Source organism: Pleurodeles waltl, chromosome 9, assembly GCF_031143425.1.
Source record: "Pleurodeles waltl isolate 20211129_DDA chromosome 9, aPleWal1.hap1.20221129, whole genome shotgun sequence".
NCBI lineage: Eukaryota > Metazoa > Chordata > Amphibia > Caudata > Salamandridae > Pleurodeles > Pleurodeles waltl.
The window spans coordinates 29,875,634-29,889,587 of NC_090448.1; the positions used below are offsets into that span (position 1 = coordinate 29,875,634).

Sequence of the window (13,954 nt, forward strand, 5' to 3'; positions counted from 1 at the left end):
ACAAAGGATTTTTAAAAGGTGATAGTGATGGGCGTGGTTAAAAGCCCAGATACATACCAACACGTCAGAAAAGCAGCGCATTCGCCCTGCTATGGTTGACCTAACAGCCAAATGCATTTGGTGAGGCAGCAAGAAGCATGTGGGCTGGTCAAAGATATGACGTCAGTGTCTCAAGCAAGTGGTTGACAGAAATATCCAATGACCTCTTAGTATAGTGGTAACAGGAGGTCTTTCCACAACAGGTGACCAAAGCTAATTGGAGGCGAGACTAAGGGGCATATTTATACTCTGTTTGCGCCAGAATTGCGTTGTTTTTTTTAACGCAAATCCGACGCAAAGTTAACTCCATATTTATACTTTGGCGTTAGACCCGTCTAGCGCCAAAGATCTTGGAGTTTGCGTCATTTTTTCACGTGGACACCTACCTTGCGTTAATGATATGCAAGGTAGGCGTTCCCGTCTAAAAAATGACTCCAAGGCATGTGCGCCTTATTTAAACTCCCGTGCAAAAATGACGCACAGGAGTGGGCGGGTCAAAAAAAATGACGTCCAGCCGCTTTTGCGTCATTTTTTAACGCCTGGTCAGGGCAGGCGTTAAGGGACCTGTGGGCTCGGAAGGAGCCCAGAGGTGCCCTCCCATGCCGCCAGGGACACCCCCTGCCACCCTTGCCCACCCCAGGAGGACGCCCAAGGATGGAGGGACCCATCCCAGGGAACTTAAGGTAAGTTCAGGTAAGTATTTATTTTATTATTTTTTTGTGGCATAGGGGGGCCTGATTTGTGCCCCCCTACATGCCACTATGCCCAATGGCCATGCCCAGGGGACATAAGTCCCCTGGGCATGGCCATTGGGCAAGGGGGCATGACTCCTGTCTGTGCTAAGACAGGAGTCATTTCAATGGGGGTTGGGAGTCAAAAAAAATGGCGCAAATCGGGTTGAGGCCAATATTTTGCCTCAGACCTGACTTGCCCCATTTTTTGACGCCCAAGCTCCATTTTCCCCTACGCCGGCGCTGCCTGGTGTGGGTCATTTTTTTTTACGCACACCAGTCAGCTGCGCCGGCTAACGTAATTCCATAAATAAGGCGCCCGCATGGCGCTTTGGAATGGCGTTAGCCGGCGTTAAAATTTTTGACGCACAACTGCGTTGGTGCAGTTGTGCGTCAAAAAGTATAAATATGGCCCTAAGATTTTTTCGCCTTTTTACCTACATTTAAATCTTGCAGAAATTCATTTTCAGGGTTATTTTCACACAGTGTTTTTCTGAAACTGCACACAATTTTGGAATGTGTTTGTAAGCGGTCTCACAATTTTGCTCTCTCCTGGTGTATGTTAACTTTAAATACATTTCGCAGCTGCAAATGACTAATGGAACATGCTGCGGGTTTTGGCAGACATGCGTGCACTCATTCCTGACTCACTCAGTCCTCCTGAGACCTCAGTAACAAGCTAAGGACTTATGGCCATGTTTGGAATTGGTGCTACGAAGCATTCAATGTGTGTCCTGCATCTTGAAGGTAGAAACGATATAAAACAATATGCAACTGTTTATTTCTTGTTTGTACTTTGTGTGACCTCACTCAGGGTTCAGTCCGCCCATGGTCTGGTGCAGAATCCAGTCCTCCCCACAATTCCAGGCTGAAGTCCTGTCTGCATCTGAAAGTGCGGCTAATCACAGCGGTCAGAGTGAGAAGTGACCTCCAGCTGGCTGCCAATCAGGGCTATTTCTAGCTAAGAACACTGATAGTTAGGGGTGGGCTTGTCAGCTCCAAACATGTGCTGGCAGCTGGTAGTACTTCTGGGAGAAGGTCAGAGAGAGAGGAGAGGCAGAGAGGGAAACAGAAATAGAAAGGTATACAGAGAAAGAAGAGAAAGGGAGATTGAAAAAGATGAAAGTGAAGAGAGAGAATGAGAGACGAAGAGAGGCTGAGAGAGATGAACAGGAATGGAGAGATGTACAGAGGGAGAAGAGAAAGAGAGATTGATTGAAAAAGATGAAAGTGAAAATAGGTTAAGAGAGGCTGAGAGAGATGAACAGGAATAGAGAGATAAGCACAGAAAGAAGAGAAAGAGAGATTGATTGAAAAAGATGAAAGTGAAAATAGGTTAAGGGAGGCGAAGAGAGAGGCTGAAAGAGATGAACAGGAATAGAGAGACAGACACAGGGAGAAGAGAAAGGGAGATTGAAAAAGATGAAAGTGAAGAGAGAGAAAAAGAGACAAAGAGACAGGCTGAGAGAGATGGACAGGAATAGAAAGCTGTATAGAGGGAGATTAAAAAAGAGATGAAAGGAAAGAGACGAAGAGAGGGGCTGAGAAAGATAAAAAAGAAAGAGAGATATATACAGAGGGAGAAGAGAGAGATTGAAACAGATGAATGGGAAGAGAGCGAAAGGGAGACGACAAGAGAGGCGAGAGAGATAAACAAAAATAGAAAGATAGACAGAGGGAGAAGAGAAATAGAGACTGGGAAATAGAGAAACGAATGGGAAGTTAGACAGAGAGAAAAAGACAGAGGCTGAGACAGAGATAGGAGAATGACCGAGAGACAGAGGGGCATAGATAGGAAAGAGATAGCAAGAGAACGAGAAAGAGACAGACATACAGAGAAAATGAAGAAGTGAGAGAGAGAGAGAGAAAGAGAGAGAGACAGAGAGAGAGCGAGAGAGACTGAGAGGGAGACAAAGAGGGAGGGAGAGAGAGAGGCTGTGTGAGGCACAATTAGGAGGAGAGTGCACATAGAGAGAGAGGGACGAGGATCTGAGAGAGGAAGACTGAAAGAGCGATGGAGTGAAGAAGAGAGTGACAGAGAAGGCAGCAAAGAGGAGCGGAGAGTGAAGGAGAAAAATATGTTACGTGCGAGATCTGTTAAGAATGAGTTAAAGGAATGAGTGAGAGAGCGGGACTGAGTACTAGAATATATAGTGAGAGACTGAAAATTATGTACAAAGAGAGAGTAAAATAAAGGAAGAGAGTGGGAAAGAAAATGAAAAAGTGAAAAAGAAATAGAAGGAATAAGACGCGAGCAGGGAAGATTAGGAGAGAGTCAACGAGAGAGGGGTAGAGAGAAAGGGAGATTGAGGAAGAAATGTTCAGATAGGAATAGAGACTGAAATGGACACAAAAGGAGTTCAGTAAGAAGGGAAGGGGGATGGGAAAGAGAAAAGGAGACAAAGGGTCTATTAGAGACACATAGAGAGAATGCTCAAGGCAGCAGGAGAAGCCTGCCTTTGGCACTGCCAGAGATCGAGATGCTCATATGCAGAGCTCTGCCACAGTTCCCATAATTGTGCAAAGCTTTGGCAATACTTGGGGACCACCAGAGTATGCCACAGAGCATGAATGAGTGGAGCAGAAAGAGAGGGTTGGAGACAAAGACACTCAGAGATGGATGGAGAGAGTAAAAGAGAGAACCAGCCAGGGAAAGAGAGCTAAAGACAAGATACAAGGGAGAATGGGCGAAAAAGAGAGACAAAATGTAAGAAAAACAAAGATATTTAATATAGTAAAGAGATGAGAGAGAAAAGGTGGCAGGAGAAAGCGAGAGACATACAGAGAGAGACTAAAGCGAGGAAGGACAAAAGGGAAAGCGGTTTGGAAAACAGAGATGGAAGAGAGGGGGAGTGTCAGAGAGAGGTAAAGAAACTGACCGAGGTAAATAAGGGAGAGAGAGATGGCGGGGTGAAGGGAAAACATACAAGAGAGAGTAATAGCTAAAGAGAGACTGACCATAAGAGAGAAAGATGGACAGAGAGGGATATTTAGAGTACGATGGAGGGGGAAAAGTTCATGGAGCGAGAGTAAGGGGGGAACAAAGAAAGACAGACAAACAACCAGAGGTACGGATGGAAGGATGGGGAGAGTGAGATGGAGCAAAAGAGAAACAGGCGTAAAGGCAAATGGTACAAGCGAAAAACTCTCCAAAAAACAGGGAAAGCTGAGACACATTGTACTTGAGTCTGCTGTTGAAAGAAAACAAAGAAAAGTGTGTCTGGACTGTGGAACACCAAAACAGAAGAAAGTGCTATATACCAAACCGAAAGAACTCAGAAACAAGCTTTGGAATAGCCAAAAGGGCTAAGGTTGCCTGTCAACCTTGTGGCTTTGTCAATACTTCTTTTGTCATGGTTTTTGCAAAACATTCTTGTTGAGGAAGCTGCCTGGCCCTCGACAATCTGAAAAAAAGAAATATTGGTTAAAAGCAAAAATATTTTTGGCCTCAAAAACCACACATTGCCACAGCAGTTTCTGAAACTGAAGGGAACTATTTTGTGCTCTGCTCCCTGCGGAAGAAAACAGTCCCATCACTCACAGTGAAGTTTGCCATTGGCTGGAATGGGCTGGCCCACTGCCTGTGCTATATTCTGTAGTGGGTAGAACAAAAATGTGAATGTCATATTAACAAACCAATGGATGAAGAGACAATGGCCCTCATTACGAGGCTGGAGGTCATGAGACCACCAGCCACGCCGTGGTAGTCCTAGCCCCGTGGCCAATGGCAAGCACCTCCAACACAGCGTGCCGTCCGGATTACAAGGCTGCAAACCACCAGGCTTTCCGTGGTGGTCACCCTGCCACAAAAATCCTGGTGCTCACGCTCCCAGCAACAGGAATCTCCATTCCTGTCACCGGCACACACATGCACACATGTCCCCACACATGCACACACCCCCCTACCCATCCACACACTCACAAACGCACCCCCAGCCCTTCACGCACGCATGCCTTCACATACACACCCATTCCGCATATGCATACATGCACTCAGACACCCCCACTCCCTCACATTCAACCCAGATACCCCTGTACACGTGCACATACACACACACACACATTCACTCACATACATGCACGCATTCACTACCCCCCCTCCGTAGACACATATGCACTCACACACACAGACCCCCTCCTCCCCTTTTCAGATGCCCACTTACCTTCTCCATCGAGGAGGACATCCGGGAGGGGATGGGTTCTGGCGGTCTTGCATCGCCAGCACCACCACGCCAGCAGGACTCCGCCAAGCCGTATTACGGCTTGTAATATGGCAGGTGGAGTCCTGCTACTGTGGTGAGGGTGGCGATGCGCCCCCTCTGCACCACCATCACAAATATGGCGGACGGCTGCCAGCACTTGTAGTATGGCAGTCTACAGACCGCCAGCACTGGCGGTCTAGTGGAGGGTTTGACTTTGGCGGTCAGGGAAATTGACCGCCAAAGCCAAAATGAGGGCCAATGGATGAAATCCCCTATAAGTAAGTAGATTATACATATAATTTTTGTAAAATCAAAAAGTCTTGGCTAAGGTCAGACCATAACAGATGACTAAAGACCAAATACAGGATCAACGACCACATGCTATAGATCTAACAAGTGTTGGCAAAACCAATAGGTCTTGCCTTTGGTGGATATTAGCTTTGCCAATGCCTTTTGACAATGATGTACAGCATCAACAAGAAGGGAAAAAGAAAGAAAAAAGGCAGAATGACACAGCTGCAGCATATAGTCGGAGCATGCATGCTCCCAAAATAAATAAATAAATATAAAAACAACTGGACCATGGGCGTGGGAGGAGCAAGTTGAGGGAGAAGTGCACATAAAGCAACATACAAGGGACAGAACAAGTTGGAGCATAGTGCTTGAAAGAGGGAGGAGAGAGAGAGAGAGAGAGAAAGAAAAAAAAAAAAAAAAAAAACACCGGGCGCAGGGGAGAACCACAGGAGAGAGAGATCTGGAAAACACTTGCCTCCTCATGGAGTGCTTAATCAAAAACAAACAAGAGGTTCCATAACAGTGGTTAGTGGAAGGATGAAAGTCAGCCAATCAAAAGTGTGGTAAAGGGGCTTTGCTGCATGGGAGGGACAAACTCAAGAAGAGGAAGGCAAACCAACAAATAAGAAGCAAGCAATCGAGAGTGACAATTAAGTCAGCCCATGGTAGACAATGGGTGTTTTGTAAGCCGATCATAAGTTCTTTACCCACAACATGTTCATTCCAACCAGACAGCTTGAGCTGGCTTTTTAGGAGAAAGTATGTCACAAACAGGCATGGAAAGGAAGAGAAAATTGAATATGTCATCTATGTGACCTACACCTCAAAGAAAGCAAGATACATTTTCTTATGCATTTCCCCAAATATGAAGATGAAATTACTGCTATTTTAAGGAATTTTTCTGTAAGATCTATAAACTCTCAATGCTTGAGAATGAAATCCGGGCACATTTCAAGAAGAGTCAGAGATGAGGAAAAGGAACAGGTGACACCATCAGACACCGACTGAGGCGACACCATCAGACACCGACTGAGGCGACACCATCAAACACCGACTGAGGGGACACCATCAGACACCGACTGAGGCGACACCATCAGACACCGACTGAGGGGACACCATCAGACACTGACTGAGGGGACACCATCAGACACTGACTGAGGCAACACCATCAGACACCGACTGAGGTGACACCATCAGACACCAACTGCAGTACATTTAAAACCTATAAGGAATATCTAGGGGCCTAAAATGATTTGGCAAAACCTGCAAACGAACTCAAGCCAATTAAATTGAGTGGAAAAGTGGGGAAGTGAGAAAGAAAAAGTTAAAGAAAGGGTGAGCGAATGCAAAAGTAAAAAAAGTGTTAGAAACCATTAAAATGAATGCAGAGGATTTCAACATACAAGGGATCTCCCAAAGAAGCAAGCAAAATGCAGACACCATACCTAAATCTGTTAGCAAAAGAAAATAAACATGCATTGGCAAAATCAATAGGTTTGACACTAGCTGCTGGCCTTCAGGCTTTGCCAGTGAATATTTTGTTTCTGAATTGTTTTTGTACGAAGGCACGCATTGTACAAAAACAGACATCGCCTGAAAGGCAAAATACATATATATTTTTTTATGTAAAAGCACACATTACACCTGTAGTCCCTGGCACTGAAAGATACTTGTTATTGTGCGGATGTGCACATTGTGTAGGGGCACAGTGCTGTCATTCACTGTCAGGTAAGCCAATAGCTGAAGTGGGCCGAACCTGTGCCCTATGGTGTGCTATGATGCAGGTGAATGACACTACAGCAGACCAGTGGATGAAGAGGGCTGACTAAAAGCCCCTCTAAGTATGTATAGTTTGTATAGTTTTATACATGTGTAGAGAACTAATGGGCATATATATGATCAACTAACACATGCTAGAGACTGAAAAAGAATAACAAAGAAACCTGGAGTCAGAAGAAGATTGAATATGTCAGTAATGCATCCTGGGTCTCATAGAAAGTAAAATGTATTCCCTCAAGCATCACTGGCACAACTGCAGGCACACCTCAGACAAATTCCTAGGGAAGCATCTAGGATTGGCACTAGGACAGCAGAAAAAGAAGTAAGAACAAGAGGGTATGGATTAGGGGACAACTGAGGCAGCAGAGAAACTGTGTGTGTGTTTGTGAGAGAGAGAAAGAGAGACAGTGAGAGAGAGAGAGAGAGAGAGAGACAGAGAGTGAGTGAGACAGAGAGTGTTATATACTCACCTTGATATAGCAGAGTGACATGTGTAGTATGTTTAGAATAAAACCAGTAGTCATTTTTTACAGAGCACACATGATTGGGGTCCTTTATAGAGCTGAAGCTCCTTGGGTATGCAGAGCAATAAAATGCTAGAATGAAAGCCAATGACTTTTTTTAGCACTGTCAGTTTATTCTCTACTTTCGAAGGTATGACATTTTGTATGTCCAGGGAATGTGTTGTACTTCATTAAACTAACTAATATCACCCAACTGGACCCAAAAATGATGCCTTGATGAAAGACGTCATTGTGACAAAGTACCCTTATTCGTAGACTGCGCTTCAGTCAGCGCTGTGGGGGAGGGGCTCGATGCAGGAGGTATAGCTGTTGCGGCTGGGAGCTTTCTATAATCTCCCTGTAGCTGTGTTAGACCCTATTTATGGCTGGAGACATTTACACTCATCAGCGAAGCATTCATGGGAGCACAAGATGGCGGCGCTCACTGGGCGCGCGGTCCACTGCCCACTCGAATCGCTCCTCTCCGGCAGAAAGGCCACTTGAGATGTCACATCCAATTTACAAGGAAAAGACATGAAGGATCTCAACAGTTTCTGCTCTCGTCTTTTCCCGCAAGTGCCTTATTTTAGCCAGAAGACGTGCAGCTGCTGTAATGTGACTCTAGCCTATATGAAATATTTAAAAAGAAAAAGATTAAGCAGTAGGATGAAAAGAAAATCTGGTCCTTAGTGGTGTAATTTTCATGCAGGGTTTTTATTCTAATAAGAGAAATGGAGAGGCAGAGTTCTGAAAACTTATCTCATGGTATGATTGTGGTCCTTATTATTCTTATTGTGGTTGGTTGTGGTTGTTGTGGTGTTATTACTATTTTTGTTTTTTATTTAATCATTGGCATTTTATTGTTAATGTTGCTGGTTGTGGTGGTGGTATTACTATTGTTATTATTTTTTTAAATTATCATGGGAATTTTATTATTTTTGCTGTTGGTTGTGGTCGTTGTGGTGGTGGTATTATTATTGTTATTTATTTTGTATATTATCATGGGAATTTTATTATAATTATTGTTGGCTGTGGTTGTTGTGGTGGTATCACTATTGTTATTGATTTTCTATATTATCATGGGAATTTTATTATTTTTGTCGTTGGTTGTGGTCATTGTGGTGGTGGTATTAATAATGTTGTTGATTTTCTATATTATCATGGGCATTTTATTATAATTGTTGTTGGTTTTGGTTGTTGTGGTGATGGTATTACTATTGTTATTGATTTTCTATATTATCACGGGCATTTAATTAATATTGTTTGTTGGTTGTTATGGTGGTGGTATTACTATTGTTATTTATTTTCTATATTATCATGGGAATGTTATTATTGTTGCTTGTTGTGGTGGTGTTATTACTATTCTTATTGTTTTTTTATATTATGGGAATTGTATTATTAGTTTTGGTGGTGGTTATGGTGTTATTACTATTGTTATTATTTTTTTTTATATCATAATAGGAATTTTATTATTGTTGGTGTTGGTTGTGGTGGTGGTGGTGTTACTACTATTCTTATTTTTTTAAAATTTTATCATGGGCATTTTTATTATTATTATTGTTGGTTGTGGTGGAGTTATTATGATTGTTATTGTTCTTATATTATCATTGGCATTTTATTATTATTGCAGGTGCCTGTGCTAGTGATGTTGTTATTACTATTGTATAATTTGTTATATTGTCATGGGCATTTGATTATTGTTGTTTTTGGTGGTGGTTGTGGTGGTGTTGTTATTACTATTGTTATCATTTTTTATATTATTACGGGCATTTGATCATTGTTTTTGGTGGTGGTGGTTATGGTGGTGGTGTTGTTACTGATATTGTTATATTTTTTATATTATCATTTATATTTATATATTTTTTTATTTAATCATGCTTCTTAGGAAGAGCAGTAGTAATATTATCATTTCTACTACCCTTTGTTAATAACAAAAACACATACCATGCATGACTATAGGCAAATCATTTTATTTAGTATTCTATGTGTGGCAATCGCTATTATCGCTGTATAATGCGAGGACGACTGTAATACCTGTATAATTCATTAAAGCCTGCAATAAATGTATAATATCCTGACTCTGATTTTCTTATTACAGTCTTCTTCTGACATCAGTAGTCAATTGTCATACGAAAATGACATAGAATATGAACAATATGTGTCCTCGGTACTGAGAACAGCATGTTACTGAAAACAAGCCCCTCAATATCGTCCGATCTGGATTCCCTACATGCCATAGCAACGAAACTGCCATGCTGGTAATTGTTCACGTTGCTGTGGCAAAGAAGACTTCTGTTTGTGGATCCTCCTGGGCTAACCCTCAGTCTTTGGCACTGTTGATCATAAGCTCGCCCCGGCACCCGTAGCATCCTTGGCCATGACTAGGTTTCAAAGGTAACCTTCTACATTGGCTTTCCTCCTTCCAAGTCCTCCAGTCCTAGCAGTGAGGACTGACAACTGTTTTTTTCTGTCTGATTCTTCTTTCTCTGGGAACGCCTCATGCTCCGTCATAGTTCCCTTACTGTCCAGTCTTGATGAACCGTTACATGTCTCCAGAATGTCTGAACATCAACAATGCAGGTTAATCTAAGGGTTTACTCTTAAGATGTATCCATAACATTCTCCAAAGTCCTAAATACCTCTCAAGTCCTGGATGTCTCAATATAACCTCAGGCTCAACACTTATAAGTCTGAATTGGTCTTCTTTTGGACTGGATCTCTACATGGCAGCTGAAAAAGTCTCCTGCAAATGTAGGGGATACCACGTATGGTTTGGGGCAATTGGATAAATTAATATGGTTTAGACCCTGTAGAAGAGGCAGTGGACTCTCTATTGTGACGCCAATCCCAACAGGTACCGTACTGTCAATGGGGTTATCCATACATGTCATTCGTCCTGGGCGGTGTTTCCAGACACCATGTACTGCATTGTATATGCGTATGCTTTTACTGTCCGACTTCCCTCTGATGTATATCTGTTCAGGGTGCGGGTTCTCGCCCTAGTTTGATGTTTATCATTAGCATAATAAAATAAAGATATGAAATTAAAAAGAATTTGTCTTCTGTTCTTTGCACAATCTCCCCAGATGTCCCTTCAGGTCTTGGCCTTTCTCCTTCACTCTTATGAACTCAGTCCCTCACTCTCCAACAACATGAAGTCCTTGGGTTAATCCTGAACGCCAAACTACAGCTCTGTGTAAGTCAGACAGCTAAGAGATCCTGTTATCAGCCGAGGCTCATGAAAGGCATCTTAGCTACATCTCTGATGCAGACTTTCAGATGACCATCCAAGTTCAACTCCTCTCCAGAAGAAAATTAGGTAACATCCTCCTGATAGTCCCACCTATAACTCACAGCGCCTTCGTAAAGCTGCCCTCCCTCCTGCAGCCCGTCTTGTAACAGGGGCCGGACAATTTGGCCATATTACCCTGTCTTGTTTTCCTTGCACAGGCTCCCCCCGGATGTCAGAACTTTCCTAACACAACAATCTACTCTACCAAACACTCTACTTGGTAGGCAAACAGGTCCTTTATGGCTAGCATCATCAACTCAGAATGCTATGACTTCAGACTCGACTTTGTAAGAAACAACCTATGCTGAACTAATCTCTATAACAAGCTGCTACCATAAATATAGGACCTCATTTTGACTTCGGCGGATGGAAAAGCCCGCCCGCCGAAGTTCCGATGGTGAGGTTGCCGCCAGTGTGGCAGTCTCCCCGTTGGGCCCATTACGAGTTTCCCGTTTTCAGTTTCCCCCCGCTGACCCAGCGGGAAATGCCTACAGCATTGACTCCGACTCGTAATAGAGCCGGCAGCAATTCTGTAGTGCGTAGGGTGCACCAGCAACCATTGCAATGTTCACTGTCTGCAAAGCTGGCCGGGGGGACCCATGCACTGCCCTTGCCCCCCTCGGGTCCCCTGCACCCCGTGTCCGCCAGCCTTTTGAAATCGCTGGCATAGAAGGGGGTTGTAATCCCCAGGGCAGCGCTGCACTGGCGGATTAGGACCGCCACGACTGCCAGACCGCTGGCACAACTAACCCTGGCGGTGCTGGCGGTCCGACTGCAGCATGACCGCCGCAGTCATAATGTGTCAGTCGGACCGCCACATTGGGGATGATCTGACCGCCACCACGAGTGTGGCAGTCAGTATACCACCAGACTCATAATGATGCCCACAGTGTGCAAATTATTGTTGACATATCGTTCCTGTTTGTGTAGAATTTCTATTATTGACTACAGGGGCAAAAATATCGCTCCGGTGGGTGCAGAGGTTCTATGATTGACTTTATCAAAGTAAAAATGTAGCTCCATTATGTGTAGATTTTCTACTGATGACTCCTGGGGTGAAAATATCGCTGAAAATATCTCTCCATTGTGTGTAGATTTTTTATGATTGTTGATCGAAGTGAAAATATCTCTCCATTGTGTGTAGATTTTCTATGATTGTTGATCGAAGTGAAAATATTGCTCCAATGTGTGTAGATTTTGTATGATTGACTCTATCGTGTGTAAGTATCGCTCTATTATGTGTAGGATTTCAACTATTGACTACCGGGCTGAAGATATCTCTCCATTGTGTGCCTCAGTGTGTGAGATTTTCTATTACTGACTCTACTGGGGTGAAAATACATTCCATTATGTGTGGACAACTGACTTTACTGAAGTTATAATGTTGCGCCATTGTGTGTATATGTTATGTTAATAACTCTAGTAGGTCAATATTTTTGTAAACAATATTTAGAACACAATATTTATGGCAGGGGATATTCTGACTATGATGTTTCAGTACCACACCCTCTGCCTGACCACTCAGTCTTGCTGTGACTCTGCTTTGTTACTGCACATATTCCTTGTGTTCATCTTCTAATTCTGTGTTCCCTCACACTGCCTTTCTCTGGGCATCTTGTCTTCAAAGGTCTCTATAGTGGTTTAAATATTTCTTGTAACATATCTTTCACTCTAGATCTCATGTTTTATACACTGTACTTTGCTTCACACACCCTCCCCTGGCTCAACCTTTGTCCTTCCATGTTTGTACAGCTCTCTGATGCCAATACGTTTTTGCCTGGTGCGTGCTTAATAAAAACAGAAATAAATGAGTAAATATTGTAATAACGTATACAGTTGAGTTCTGGTGCCACAAAGCCTGCTACCAGTCTGATGCCAGCAGATATTGAAAGGAAATTCAGAGCATATTACAACTAAAACTTAAAAGCTTTATTTCCCTTAATATGAAAAGTCACTATGAGAGAGGTGACATAATATGATTATTTTTTTTGCAGAGTAAGAGTTTGGAGTTTGAGAGGAGTCTACCTGCCTTCTACAAAATACTTTGAACAACAACTAACATCCTTTAAACTACTTATGGTATGTTTCTACTACATATTTCTTGTAAGGTTCCCTACTACTTCTAAAAGGATTGTGTCCTTTTCTGCTAAGTTGAGTCATGCCCTGGTGAAGATCTCGTTAAGTTAAGATCCCGATTCACACAGGTCGAAACACATTGGCATATCACTAAAGTTTGAGGAGCTTGAATCCAATTATTTTCAAAATACAAACTCTTTTGCAGAGCTTAAAAGCTGGGATGTATATAGGCCTTACATTTGTTTAATTGTTTGGTGTTGACACTATGGCCCTCATTATGAACATGGCGGCCACCGGCATGGCGGTCCGGACCGCCATATAATGTACATGGTGAGACCGCCACAGGTGGAACTCTGCCAGGCTACCACCGTCAGGCAGCCTGGTGATGGCAGAGTTCTTTATCCGACAGGGCAGTGCTGCAAGCAACGGATAATGAACCCGTTTTCCCCCAGCCTTTCCCTGGTTTTTTAGCCCGCCAGGGAAAGGCTGGGGGAATGGGTGCCCCCATGTACATCCCCGTTGTGCATGTCACTGCCCGATTTATGGGCAGTGATATGCGCAACGGGTGCCGCTACACCCGCCGCACTGCTACATTGCCGACGGCTCCATGTGGAGCCATCGGCAATGTACAGGCCCAGAAGAACGTTGTTTATTGGGCCGACGGGTCTTCAAACTGCTCGCGGTCATTGTTTCGATTTCCCGCCGAGTTCTTAATGAGGGCCTATATCTATATATATATGTATATTTTCTTTGAATGTCTTTTTATACTGTACAATTTATCAATGTGAGGAAGCTATCACAAAAAACCATGTGCAAAAAATGAATCAAAATACTTTTGATAAACACAATGAATAATTTATGTGTGTCTTGATTAATTAATACTTGTTTCGTCTATGCCAATGGTGGGGGGGTCAGTATTATTGTTTGCATTGTAACTGACCCCTCCCCCATGGCCCCTAACTGAATCAAACCTTGTTTTGTGTGAGCCTTTCTATCAAGGGGCAACACTTTTTAGGGATCCTCATGCAGGCATTACAA

At 43.2% G+C, this 13,954-nt stretch overlaps 1 protein-coding gene across 1 annotated transcript in view; it reads left to right on the top strand.

Moving 5' to 3' along the window:
* The window catches only part of LOC138258883 (G-protein coupled receptor 22-like), a 734,602-nt gene that overhangs the window by 688,467 nt on the left and 32,181 nt on the right, over positions 1–13,954 (top strand). Inside the window, exon 5 of the mRNA XM_069206194.1 lies at positions 12,835–12,919. The gene's annotated coding sequence lies outside the window, so the exon portion shown is untranslated. The remainder of the gene's footprint in view (positions 1–12,834; positions 12,920–13,954) is intronic.